The following is a 15234-nucleotide window of genomic DNA, read 5'->3' as shown; positions in this document are numbered from 1 at the left end:
GGTAGGGAGAGTAAATAAGAGAAGAGAGTGGGGGTAATTTGGGAAATACGAAAATGGAAAGATCAGAGGGCTGAGATTGATGTGATGGGAAGAGAATCGGAGGGTCCAGATGATGAAATTGATGAGATAGGCATGAGAACGGCCACGTGTGATTAGAATTCAGTGACGTTGGTTTTTTAGTTGGAAATGGGAAGGAACCAATAAATTTGTCTAGTTTTCGTTTTTTTTAGTTGTTTTGACTTTTCCAAATTTTTAGATTAATTTTCTTTCACCTCTTTAAAAAATTACCACGTTAGTAAATGTACTTTTTAACACTTTACTTCATTTAGTAGATGAGAGAAGTGAATTGTAATTTGTACTTTAACCCTCATTCCATTTTCCTTTTTTTTTTTTTTTTAGTGTACTTTCCCATATCTAAATTTAAATTGAGTTCATCATAGGTAAAATTTTTAAATATAAAATAACTATTTACATAAAATAGTAAAATCTAATTTTTTTTATAAAAATAGATAAAAATCTATCATTAATGCTATGTGATAGATGCTGATAGAATTGGTATCTGTCAATATTTTTTTTCTATTTCTGTAAAAAGTTTAACATTTTTTTTCTATATGTGAAAATTTCTCTATTGTAAATAAATAAATATATTTTATTACAATGAATGATGTATGGAAATTTGAACTCATTTGGTCGAAGCATACTTTTTAGTTAGAGGATTTTATATATAGTAGATTTAATCTTAAAACTTTAGTTGGATAATTATTTTATTTAAAAAAATTAAGCTTTTAAATATTATTGTTGTTTATAGTTTTATTGCTTTATTACTTACTCTTTCCTTAACTGTTCTAAAAAAAATCAAGCAGAAATTTAAAAGCTTAAAAATAGCATCTTTTTAATGGTTTGCTTTCTTATCATTTAATCATGGTTTTCAATTTTTCTAGATAAGCATGCGAAGTATTAACCAAATTTCAAAAATAAAAATAATTTTTATTTTTATTTTTATTTTTTTTAATTTTCAAAAATTGGATTAGATTTTGAAAACAATGTTAATAAATAGATATTAAAACAACAAAACTAATAGGTCAAACTATTATTTTATAAGACTTAATTTTAAGGATAATTGTTTTTAAATAATAAAACTACTAAAAATATTTTCAAATATAGCAAAATGTCATTGAGTATCTGTGATAGACACTAGTAAACAATACTGATAAATGTCTATCGACATTTATGACTAATAGATAGTGACATTTTACTATATTTATAAATAAATTTGGTCATTTTTTTATATTAAAAACACCCATAGTTAAAAAAAAAAAAAAAAAAAAAAAAAAAAAAATTATTAAACGTACATTGATAGATAAAACCTCTTTTTGTAATTTAAAGATAAAATTATCATGTTAGTAAATGTACTTTTTAACACTTTAAGGGTTGTTTGGGGGTCAATATGAGATGGTATATCCCCACATCCTATATTATCTCAGTGTTTAAATCATTATTCTATATCACCGATTTTAATTGTTTGTGGGTCCATTTTCAGAACATATTTCGTATTTCACCGTCATTTTCCTTTCGTATATCGTATATCATCTCAATACTTAAATATACTCGACCATTCATACTCGATCAGAACTTTCCACATCCTATATCATCTCAACTCCAAAGCATACCCTAATATATTTAGGTGATGAAAGAAGTGAATTGTAATTTACTTTAACCCTCCTTTCATTTTTTTGTACTTTCCAATATCTAAAATTATATTGAATTTATTTTAAATAAATAAATATTTTTTTATTACAATTAATGATGTATGAAATTTTGAACTCGTCAATCATTATGTTTTACATTCTTTAACTTCGGAACATACTTTTTGGTTAGAGGATAAAAAACACATTTGATTTATATATAGTAATGATTTAATCCTTAAATTTTAGTTTAACCAGCTTTTAAACGTTTTTTTTTTATTATTGTTTTATTTCTCTATTACCTAATTTTTTTTATAAAAAAAATCAAGCTAAATTTTAAAGACCTAAAAACAGGTCCTCATCTATTTTTTTTAATGGTTTATTTTCTTACAATTTAATCATAGTTCTCGATTTTCTAGATAAACATGTGATTCTTTTTTCTTTTTTTTTTAATTTGGGTTGGATTTTGAAAACACCAATAACAAATATATATACAAATTAATAGGTTAAAATATTATTTATAAGGCTTAAATTTTAAGGACAATTGTTTTAAATGGCAAAATTTCTAAAAATATTTTCAAATATAACAAAATATCACTGTCATCAATGTTCGTGATAGACATTGATAGATAACACTGATAAATATTTATCAATGTCTATCACTAATAGATAGTGACATTTTGTTATATTTGTGAATAAGTTGGTTCATTTTTATTTAAAAACAATCCTAATTTTTTTATAAAAAAAATTCATATATTTATTAAAGGGAGTATACATCATTTTAGTTTTAAAAACTTTGCTTGACTTTTAAAAGCACTTTAAAAAATAGACAACAAACCAAATAAACTATTAGAACTAGTGTTCATAAGTTTAAGTTTCAAAAAAAAAATTTAAAATAATAGTTATCAAATATCAAATTAGACTAGTCTTAAAAAACTTGATTTTGTATTTGAAATTCAGTTAAAATTTTATTAAGGTTAGTGACAAGCTTAAAAAAATATGAAGCATAATTTTTAAAAGTAGAAAACCATAAATAAAATAAATATCAAATAGAGTCTTAGTATTTAGATTTTACCTTTAAAATATTTAGTCTTTGTATTTTCAAACTCGGAATATAGTTAATAAACTATGCTACGTAACAGTTTAATCACCATACTTTACAACTTGTAATAATTTCATCCCAATTGTGAAAGATAATATTCATATAATTATGGAATTTATGATCATGTTTATTTTTAAGAATTATTTTGTGTGGGGGAACGGCTTATTAAAAATTATCTTTTTGCTTTTATCTCACTTAATGTATTAATTTTTACAAAACGTTTTATTGTCGTTTTCACATTTAATGTGTTAACGTTTTTTTGAAACCGAAACCGCTAATTTTGTGATCTAAAAATAGTTTTCAAACCGATCTTTTTAGCCTCTTTAAAAATGATAGAAGTGTCACTTTAGCAATAGAGATTTTCTCAATTTTCGCCTCTTATTTTTCGTGATTGTATTATTCTGAGCAAAGTTTTTTTTTATTCTAATCTTTTTTTATGAATGCTCGCATGTTAAAAATGTCGTATTAATCTTTTGAAGCAACCGACATAATAGAAATAACATTAAGATTTTGTAGAAATTTCTTTCAATATAGTGGTGATTCCACTGCAAAACAATTGATTTGTTTGATACTTTGATTTACAAATTGAAAGAAATTTTTGCATTGCAATGTTCAAAGTATTATGTAGTACCATGTTCATCAATGTAGGAAGGATCTAAAAAGCATGCCAAATCCATCATCTTCTTTATGGTATCCATCATCAAGACTTGCATTTCTCTCCCATTAGAATTCATTTCTACCATAGTCATTCTCCCCTATCATCATCTTTATGATATGAAAATGGATTTCCTCAACTTAATTGAGTAGTCAATTTCTTTCTTTGAGATTTGGTCGTATGGTAAAGTTAAATTGATACGATGCGAAGGTTGTTTCGTGTTTTTCTAACCATGTATTTTCGTTGTTATTGTTGTTATTGTATTGCACACCAATTAATTTTAGTGATTTAGGATGGATATGGCAACCCTAGACGAGGTGAATATGATTTCTTTAAACTAATTAAAACTTTTTAATAATGTGGTCCCAATTAAATAAACTAACAAATTTTTTGTAATTTAAACAATAAATTCATGCAAATAAATTCAACCCAAAATAGCCAAGAAATTAAAACTAAATCTAGTAAGCACCTAATTTCATTTTAATAAAAAGATTGGTATGAGATATGTAAAGATCAATTCAACCAACCTAAATAAAAATTAAGCAATTAATTTAAGGAACAAATATTGTAATTAATTTCATGTAATAAAATATAATAACAAATTAATTGCAAAATTAAAAGAGAAGAGGGATATAAAAATTAACATCATAAATTTTATAGTGGTTCGACACATGACCTATATCACCTCTCAAGCTCCTCTTAGGTATGTCACTACGAACTTACTCTTTTCATAACTTAAATTGAACCGTACAACATTCTTTTTTCAAGCGCAAGAACAAACTCGAACATTTCCAAGGTTGAGGATCAAACCGTATAATGACTATTTTTTTGGAATCAAGAGCAACCCTTATAATATAAAGAACGCACCTGAAAAACTCTCTAAAAGAGTGGATTTACAAAATTTAGCACTCAATGAATCAATCGTCACAATATAAAATATCCCTCTCAAGAAGAAGATGAAAAGAAAAAAAATTGAAACTTGGAGATAGAGCAACAATGGTGGCCTAATGAGTTAAGGAGAATTGAAAATAATAAAAATTGTTATTATAATTTTGAGAAGGATATCAATTTAAATGGAGAGGAGAGGTGGTTGAAAATTACATTTAATTTTGGGCAATTAGATTTTGGAAAAGAAAAATCAATTGTGAGAGATTTTAAACTAGTTGTTAGACACAAACAAAAAATAATACAATAATATATATCTTTTTAAATCATTTCTTTTAAAACCCAATAAAAAATAAATGTCTACAATGTATCCAAAACTAGTCATTAAACACACACATAAAATATATATTAAATTTATTTTTTAAAAACTCATTTTCTTTTTAAAACCAATCTAAAAATAAAAGACCCACTATATGTGACTTGCTCCAAGTGGCATCTTTCAATTGGTCCACTTTCATGAGAAAAGTTCTGTCACGTTATTAACTCGGGATTTTTCCGTTAAGTTTGTTTCGGTTATATCTTCTTCCTTTAAACTCCGATTTGAGTGATTCTTTACTCTGAGCTCTACGCAATAGACTATTCAAAACACTAAAATTGTTAGTGAATAAATTCATGTTTGTTATTATCAAAATATTAATTAATTAGTTAATTAAATTTAATTAATTTACGATTAAGGGCCAAAAGGCCAACATTGAGAAGTTCATGTTTAATTTTTTTTTTTTTTTTTTTAAAAAAATGTTTTGGTTGAGAGAGGTTATACTTTGTTTCTTTATCTTTGAGATTGGAATGATATGAAATTAGGAAGAATTGCCATTTCAAATTGAGAAGGAAAAATTAAGAAAAGATAGAAAGTAGATACTAGGCAGAATAAATTAAGAAAATAATGTTCCACATATATAACTTTTTGACAAAGCTTATGTAAGATGATTATTGCCATTTTTGAAAAATGGTAAAATATTGCCAAAGTTGTTCAATGATGTAACTACCATGCTTAAGTAGTCTGTTCGACCATTAATTTTCATGAAGTTGAAAATTATTATTATTGCTTTTAATATAGTTTGGCCCTTCAACATTATTTGCTTATTACCCAATTTGTGGGTAATAGGAAAATTTGCAAAATCTCTCATTTCTATATGGAGTTCGTAGAAATTGATGATAGTTTAAGATATTATCTAACCATATATAAAATGTGTGATATTTTATAAATGCTTTTAAAGATCTTAATGGGTATATAGGCGTGACTATTATAGGTTTATGAATAGATATTATACCAAGTTATTTTTATCATCACATTTTGAAATGAAAGACTTAAAATGAGATTGTTGTGATATTTGGTGTTAAGATAACAAAAACTACTAAAAAATGAATTCTCTTGATATCAATCACACTATATTAACAAAAATGTTAAAAAGATTTGACTGTTTTGATTATACTCCTGTAAAAATATCTTATGATGCTAGTAAAAGTCTATATAAGAAGTGTTATGTTTTTTATGAAGTATATTAGATTTGATAATGCATATGTTGTGATAGATTGAGTATACATATATAATTATGATAAAGATCGTTGGTTTGCTTTTTGTCATTTATTAAGGCAATATCTTAAAGAGCATAATAGACTACTATTTGCACAAAGTTTCTTGCGATGTTAGAAGGAAGCAAGCTAAGTAACATATAATAATGAGGTAAGCTCCCCCAATGCTTATGTATACTTACTAGGTCACTAGTTGTTATGTATACTTACTAGGTAGAGGTGTTATTTCATGGAAATCAATGAAGCAAACCTGCACAACACGTTTCACCATGGAGTCAGCTAACGTGACAAGAAGCAGAGTGGTTAAGAAGCCTATTAGGTGTCCCTTTTTTAGGGAAATCAATACGAGTCTTTCGCATTGTGATTTCACAAGCTGCTATATGTATTGTCAAAAAATAGCAGATATAGAAAAAGAAGGCATATACACTTGAGACATGAAGTTGTGAAACAGTTGTTTGAATATGAAATTATCTCCTTTAAGTATGTGAAGTATGAGAGAAGTTTAGTAGATTTTTTCATCAAAAGCCTAATAAGGAGTATAATTTTAAAATCTTAAACAAGTATGGGAATCAACCCCTTATAGTGATCCATAACCTTTTTTTGGGAGGTCAAAATAAAAATTTTATGTATAACCGGAAAAAATCTTTATATAACTCGATTTTTGAGTGGTCTATCTCGATAGACTTGGTAAAGGAATTAACATGAACGTAAACGTATTTTTGCCTTTTATCAAAGAGTTTAAAGGATATATTTCTAGAGCTTCCACGGTGATCCAAGATTTTATGTGTATGACCTCAATAACACTCGACGTATGATGTTACCGCGAAAACAAGAGAAATCAAAAGGATTTAGACATATTGTGGACGTCTCAACCATAGCAATTAAAGTTCAAGAGGCAACTCACTTTCTTTAGTTAATTGTTGCCCTATATTACTATGCATCGATTGAAATCGAAAGATATTGATGTTGAAGTTTTTTTTTTTTTTACTCAAATAAATATTTTATTGTTAGTCATTCGTGGTGATTGTTGAAAATAATTTACTAAAAAAATTAACTATTTGCTTTTGACTCATTTAATGTATTAATTTTCCCAAAATGTTTTATTGTGTTCTATTACCATTGTCCCATTGAATGTGCCAATGATTTGCTTTTCATTTAATGTGTTAAAGTTTTCTAATCGAAACTGCTAATTTTGTGATATAAAAGTGATTTTCAAACCGATTTTTTGACTTATTTAAAAAGGATATGGAGGTGTCTCTTCAACCATAGAGATTTTTCTAGCTTCTACTTCTTTTTGGGCTTTGTATATATTTTTTTTTTCCTTTATTCCAATTCTTTTCCGAGGAGTGCTTGTTTGTTAAGGGTATTATATTAACTTTGGCAACCAATATGAGACGTTTAACACTATGGTCGTGTCAAAATTACTTTCAAGATAATGATAATTTTATAACACAACAATAATTGATTTGTTTGACATAGTTCAATCTATACTTTGTTGCTAAACCTAAGTTATTTTGTGGAAAATTGCATACATATAACCTTAATATAGCAATGTGGGTCGGAATTAAGCAAGAAGATTATTGAGCATGTCTTTGTAATCTGGAGTTGAAAAAGAAGATTTGAAGTGTTTAAATTGTCGTTATTGTGCAAAAAATTTCTAAAGTAACCAAAATTGCTATATGCAGTTGCAATCTTTGTTGCAACAAAGTCTTCTCATTTGGACTAACTCTTTCATCGAGTTCGGATTGTACCCATCTATTATGTAGTTTGGACAATACCCAATCAACATCTATCACGTGAAAATTTTTGTATAAAAATTTGATATTTGAAAATGTTTTTCCTACTATGTATGAAAAAAGAGTTGCATGAAATTAAATGCAGTCACGGCTACACTTAATCATTGTTTAATTATACACTTCATCTTTTCTCATTTTCGAAGAATGGGACCACCCACTTGCTATTCAATCTAATTCTATTTGAAAGTTAGGATTATAATAACTCAAATCCACCTCGAGTCAGATTCAGGAAAAGTTTAGATTAAAAAATTCCAAGTGTAGTTTACATTTTTAAGTGTTGCAGTTCAATTTAGTTTTATGTCTTTCCTTTTTATTTCTATGAGTTGTTTTCAAATATAACAAAATGAGCCAACTTATTTATAACTATCAGTGTTAAATAATGGTAGACTACTATAATTTATTAGTGATGAATATTGATAGATGTCTATTTTTGCATTTTTAGTTCGGTTTAATTTTGTGATTTTTCCCTTTGTAATTTTTGCAAGATCACTATTTAATTTTGAGCAACCTATTTTTTAATTCAAGTATTTTCCATTCTAGAAAGATATTTTAAATATTAATATTGTATTTCCTTTATTGGACAGTTTACTTTTTATTAATAACTAGATTTTGTGCACGAGCACGTGGTTCTTCATTTTAAAATTTACTTTTAATAACAGTAATATACTATATTTCACAAATTAAATTCTACAAAATTCGAGAGATATTTGATAGGCGACGAAACTCAAGTTAATTTGTGAGATATGTGTATAGATATTCTTTTATTTTAACTTTTATTTATTAATAATAATCTATTTTTATATTATGTTTTAAGAACTATACTATTTTGAAAGAAAAAATTACTACTATGGAGATTAAATTTTAAAAAGAAGTATCACGTGCACAAAATCTAGGTGCACCTCAATTTAAGATTAAAGAATACCTATAAATATCTCACAAAATAACTTTAATAACTTTAATTTAGTCGCCTATTAAATAACTTTTTCCCCACTAAGTGTCGGATAAAATTAAAACATATTTATCAAAATAAAATGTTATATAAATCCTAGGTAATATTACTTTGTAATTAATACAAAAGCTTAGTGTGATAGACTATTGTAAACTACCACACTATAATCCTAAACTTTGAGAGCGGTGAATTTGAAAAGGAGGAAGAAATACAAAGTAAGAGAAGATATAAGCTATTTTATATTTGTAACAAAGAAAATATCGAATTTTTATATCGTTATAAAGTGTAAAAAGATTACAAAACTGTCAAGATTTTGAAACTTTTGACATTCAATTTTTAGTTATATAATAGTTCGCTCAACCAATATAATATTCGTAACTTAATTTAATACTGGTATCTTAAAATAAATTAATTGATAAAATTAATTCTCTTAAAATAAATAATTGATAAAGTTAATTCTTGAAATAAATTGAGAATTAGTTAAATTTTGAAAATAATAATTTTTTTAGAGAGGAAAATTTTAGTTGAAGATAAGTAGTTAAAATTCATTTTGGGAGATAAAAAATTTGGATGGAAAAGAATGAATTGAGCAGATGTCGAGTGGGAGAAGGGTGTAGAAATAAAAGAAAAGTAAAGTAAAAAAAGATAATATTCATTAATTATATTTTGAAATTTTCATATTTAGTATAATTTTTAATCTAATCTTTTTTTTTTTTTTTTAAGTTTTCCTTTAAGTTTATGGTATCCATAATAATTTATTGTGGAATGTGAATTTAATTTATTGAACTATATATATATATATATATATTGTTTTAATGATTTTTCATGTCTAAATTATTATATTTAATTGTTTTATTTATGTTTGAAAAATGTTAAGCATTTTATTTATATTATCTAAACTTGCAATGATGAGTTTTATTTTAGTTCTTTTATTAATATTTTAAATTATATGAAGAAAAAAAATATAAACTAATATTAAACCAAAAAAAATGCAATGAGCAATTTCTCATTCTATATAACGGAGTGATAATTGCTTATAATTGTTGTAGTTAACAATATTACAATTGATATAGTCATCAAGAAACTATTCCAACAATGAAGCCTTTGTATAATAAGACATTTGTTATTATTGCGGCTGAAGAAGTATTATGTTGTGTTGTAGGTGGCTCTAATCTTGGTTTCCCTATTAAAAAAAAAAAATACAAGCACGACCATAAAAATATATATATAATTGGGACTATAAATAGATAAAAGAATAAAATAAATTAAGAAATTGGCTTAAATATTTGAGACATTTGAATTTTGCATTTCTCTCATCTACATTTCTATGAAAAGAAAATAAAAAAGTAAAGAAAAATTTACACACAAGCATATCTATAACAAAATTAGATATAATAGAAATGAAAACTAAAAGAGGAGGATGATTATCTGAGATAACAAAAATGATATAACCTATTGGGTTTTGATGTGAGCATGAACGAAAGAATGAAATGATATATTAAAGAGAAAGATAAGTAATGAGAGGATTAATTATTATTAAGGAGAAAGGTAGACTTTTGAAAAATTGACAAAAAGGACCTTTTTGGAGTTTTATTTTGTATTGTTGACCTACTTTTGAAAAACAAGTTTTTTTTTATCCCTTTGATGATGAGAATGATGTAAGCATGGGAAATTTTGGTTGTATTATTACTCTTATGTCCTTTATTAAATTCTCACTTTCAATTTCAAAAACCAACCTATCAAATTAATTCACCAAAAATTATCCACCACAAAAATTTATTCACAAAAAATTAAGTTATCCAAAATCAATTGACAAAAAATTATTCACATTCCAACACAAAAAATTATCCACCAAAATTGATTTGTTTACAACCCCACAAGAAGTTCTCTTCACCAAATAATCTCAAGAACAAAAAGTCTTTTGTCAAGTCCAAACCTTGTATATTCACGAAGTTATAATTTTGTACATTCTGAAGGTATGTATTTTAATTTGTATGTATTCCATAGTTCAATAATTTTTGGAAAAATGGACAAATATAAATTACCTTTTTCAATAATTTCTAGGAAAATTGACAAAAATAATAATAATATTTTTTTCTTTTTATAAGACCATGCATTTGATAGTTATAAAAAAAACATGAAAAAAAAAGATAGTTTTTTTTAAGATACTCGGCCGGGCTTCACTGGATATTCACCAGGTAGAAAGGAAATGAGTTAAAATTACCCGCTCGGGCTTCACCGGGTACAAAATAATTGTTGAAAAAGTTTGATACTCGATCAGGCTTCACCGGGTATTCGCCGGGTAGAAAGGAATTGAGTTAAAATTACCCAGTCGGGTTTCACCAGGTACAAAATAATTGTTGTTGAAATAAGTTTGATACCCAGATGAGCTTCACCAGGGATAAAGAAAATTGTCTGAAATCACTCGGTCGGGCTTCACTGGGTCTTCTGAAAGAAATTGATTGAAATCACGCAGTCTGCCTGGGTACAGGATAAGAATCAGGTTGGGACTGGTCCGGGGCCCGGTAGAGTTAACCCTAGCCCAGCCGGGCGCACATGGAAAATATGTACATTGTTTTTTGGCCTTGTGTTGTACCCGGTCGGGTGGACGACCAGACAAAATATTTTTCCTTTTAGATTCTATTTTCCTTTTTTTTTTTAACTACATTAATTCATTTTTGTTATAAATTGTAAGAAAATGTCTCATGTTTTGATTTGTTTTGGTGATGTTTGGAATGAAAGGGAAAAGAATTACGATGGAGGAGAGTTGCAAAGGTTCGATATTGAGGTCGGCACGACGTATAATGAATTCCTAACCGAAGTTTATAGGATAAGTGGTATAATTTTATACGAGTATAATCTTGTTATAAGATGTATATTTCAATTGAGATCCAAAGCCTCTGCATTTGTAATTCAGAATGATGAAGATCTACACACATTCCTCACATGAGTAAAGGTCTCAATAATACCTCTTTACGTGTCCACGCTTTCAAAATATTCAAGTAGTCAAAGATTTCATCCAAACAATTCATATATCCGACGAACTGAAGAAATCCCTTCAACATTTAGGCCAGTACATTGCAAGGTGAAGTCAGATAGTCCATTTTCCCACATATTTTAACCCATCACTTACTTCGTCGCCCATAATTTGACGACTCATAACTTAGGGGATGATGTAGATCAATGTCAAATTTTCAATTATTGGTATTGAAGGGAGAATGATTATGGAGAAGAATCCAAGATTAATACCCACCATACACTTCATGCAGAAGAACGAATAATCGAAGACTATGGAGGCTCGTCAGATGCAACGAGTCGTGACTTATCACATCCATCTAGTAGCACGATCGTCATGCCAGGTCAGTCTTATTCTTCTGAAGATGTACAAGTTGGTGACATATTTATATCTAAGAAGGATTTAAAGATACAGTTATCTATGTTAACAAATAGAGGTAACTTTCAATTTAGGGTGAAGAAGTCGACCACAACATTATATGAAGTTATATGCTTTAATTGAAGAATGCAAATGGAGACCTTGAGCCGTTAAATTGAAAATTTGTGAAATATTTAAGATCTCTAAGTACGACAATGACCATACATGTAGAAATAAAATATTAATTAACAACATAGACAAGCTTCTAGTTAGGTTCTTAGACATTTAATAAAGTCAAAGTTTGAAGACGTTAGTCGTTCATATAGACCGAAAGACATTGTGAAGGATAGAAAATAAGAGTATGGTGTGAGTTTAAGTTACGACAATGCATGAAGGGCAAGGGAAGAAGTGTTAGTGCTTATTTGGGAGTCACTAGAAGAATCCTACAAGAAGTTACCTAAATTTGGCGAAGTCTTACAAATTAAAAATCCTGGTTCAACATTTGAATATGATATGTAGGAAGATAAATATTTCAAGCACGTCTTCATGGCTCTTGGTGCTTATATTAGGGGGTTTCTAAATTACAGTCGTCCTGTTTTAATTGTAGATGAAACACATTTAAGGAGTAACTATAGTGATAAACTCCTGCTTGCGATTGGGGTCGATGGAAATAATCAAATATACCAAGTCACGTTCGGATATCTGGTGGAGAAACTGATGAATCTTGGGTATGGTTTTTTTAGCAATCAAGATGTGCAATTGGACAAGTTTGTGATTTGATTATCGTATCAAATAGACACCATAGCATAAAAAAGGCAATTATCACTATCTTCCCAAAAGCATTTCATGGCATATGCATCCATCACTTGAAAGCAAATTTATTAATTAATTTTAAGAATAAAGATGTTTTGGATATTTTCGACAAAACAGCCAAAACAAGTCGTGAGTCTATGTTCAACTACCATTGGAGTCAATTTGCAGGGTATCCAGGTCCATGCAAATACCTAAAAGATATTGGTCTTGAGCGTTGGGCTAGGGTGTACCAATGTAATAGAAGGTACGAATGCATCAAACAGTACATCAAGACTATCAGACTATGCGATGACAATAATTTGTGACGCGATAGACAAAGCAAGCAGACATGAAGTTAGGCCAATTGACCAACATGAGTTCGAGGTGATAGATGGAGGTTTAGGAGGCTTGTAAATATTCACGCAATAACATGCATTTGTCGCAAGTTTGATTATTATGAAATCCTTTATCCACATGCGATTGCTGCATGCAGGGTTCGAAATATTGATCCTATTTCTCTTTGTTCACGGGTATACTCTCTTGAACCAGTATTGGTTACATATGTTGAACCTATAAGACCACTTAGACACTTTTCAGGTGGAAGCAATCATTGGCCTTTGTTGAAACATTGCCTCCAAAAAGAGTTCCAAGAGTAGTTCGTCCGTGAACAACAAGATTTCCTTTTATGGGTGAATTTCGTCAAGTCCACAGGTGTTCAAGATGTAGACAAATGGGTCACAACAAAACGACATACAATCAACCTTTCAATATTGTCGAGTGATGTATGGATTTTTTTATTACTAATTATGTCCATCATCTTTATGGATTTTTGTGGATTTGAATGATTTTTATATTATATTTTGCATAGTCCTAACCGGAAATGAGTATACTTTGATGGGTTTTTACATGAGCCCGCCCGGGTTGACGCCTACTTGCATCTAAGATAAACTAACATTGAGTGAAAAAAATGAAGATCTATACATGATTCGATGAAAAATCCCAAATAATCTTCAAATGAAAAGGAAAATCTGAAATGTAGTTGAAATCGAGTGAGAAAATGGAAGAATGAAATGGAAGGAAGGCTAAACGGGTAGGTTTGGGAGGGAATGAGAGTTTGTGACTTTTGAAATGTTGAAGGGCATTACAGTAATTTTACATTGTTAGGGGTAAAAAAAATAATATTTTTAAAAAGGGTCGAAATTTTAAAACCAAAACTCTAAATAGCTCATTTTTGTTAATTATCCTATACTTTTGAAGGAGTGGGATAGGGTATTTTGTTGGAGAGAAGGAGAAGGGGTAGTTAATAGAAAGAGAGTATCATGAGGTTAATTGAGATATTTTTAAATCACACACGGATATAAGTGTCCAAAAAAAATTTCTTCATCATTAGTACTTTTATGTATATTATAGATAAGTGTTACGGAATTTTTACTTCCCTCCAATTTTGTTCTTTACTTCTTGCATCATGAGCTTTTAACTCTAATTTGAGATTTAAATATGTGAATGTCCTAGGAAGAAGAAGAATATGTAAAAAGTGATTTATTTTTCAATATCATAGCATGACTTGTTTTTATTGATTTTTAGTTTTATTATTAATCTAAATCGATCACCTTAGTATATAAAAATCGAGTTTAATATTAAAAATGTCGGATACAATTTAGTTTTCATAAAACCAAGGTAGGAAAAGAGCTTAGAAATAAGACTTTATTTTTTTTTTTTATCACCAACATATAACAAAATTTTTAGTATCATAGATGATTGTATTTTATTAACTAAATTCACATTAGCCATACACAACACATGTAGATTTAATGGCTTAGAGTTTGTTTGAATTGACTAGAGAAAAAAATGTTTTTTAAAAATTCGTTTTTATTTACACTCTTTTAATAAATTTATTAAAAAAATACTTTTAAAAATTATTTAAAAAATTAATTTGAATGATTGTCAAACACTTAATTTTTTTTAAATGACTTATTTGTAAAATTAAATACTTGAAAAATTTAGCTAAATACTCTTTTACCTCTTAAAGATACTTTATAAAAAGTCGAAATATGTTTTAAATTCATATTCACTATGCATTTAAATTGAGCGGGGTGACAAATTGCATATTAGGCTACATTTACTTTTAAAAGGGTATGGACATGTTTGAATCCTTCATTCTCAATGATATCTTTCTTTTCTTTTTTCTTTTTCTTTATTTTCTTTTAGAAAAACGATCTCTTCATAAATTATTTTTGCATTGGTTACCAAAGCCGTTTTCTTGAAGAAAACCTTTGTTTCACTCTTAGAATCTTCATAAATTATTTTTGCATAGATTATCTTTTTCATGCTAAAAAAAACATATTGTCAATTGACTGAGATATATATATTGTCGACCAAAAAAATAATAAGTCAAATCTCCATT

Source organism: Benincasa hispida, chromosome 7 (genome assembly GCF_027475165.1).
Source record: "Benincasa hispida cultivar pf3 chromosome 7, pf3_genome.v1.1, whole genome shotgun sequence".
NCBI classification, from domain to species: domain Eukaryota; kingdom Viridiplantae; phylum Streptophyta; class Magnoliopsida; order Cucurbitales; family Cucurbitaceae; genus Benincasa; species Benincasa hispida.
Note: the sequence above shows the minus strand (reverse complement) of the source record.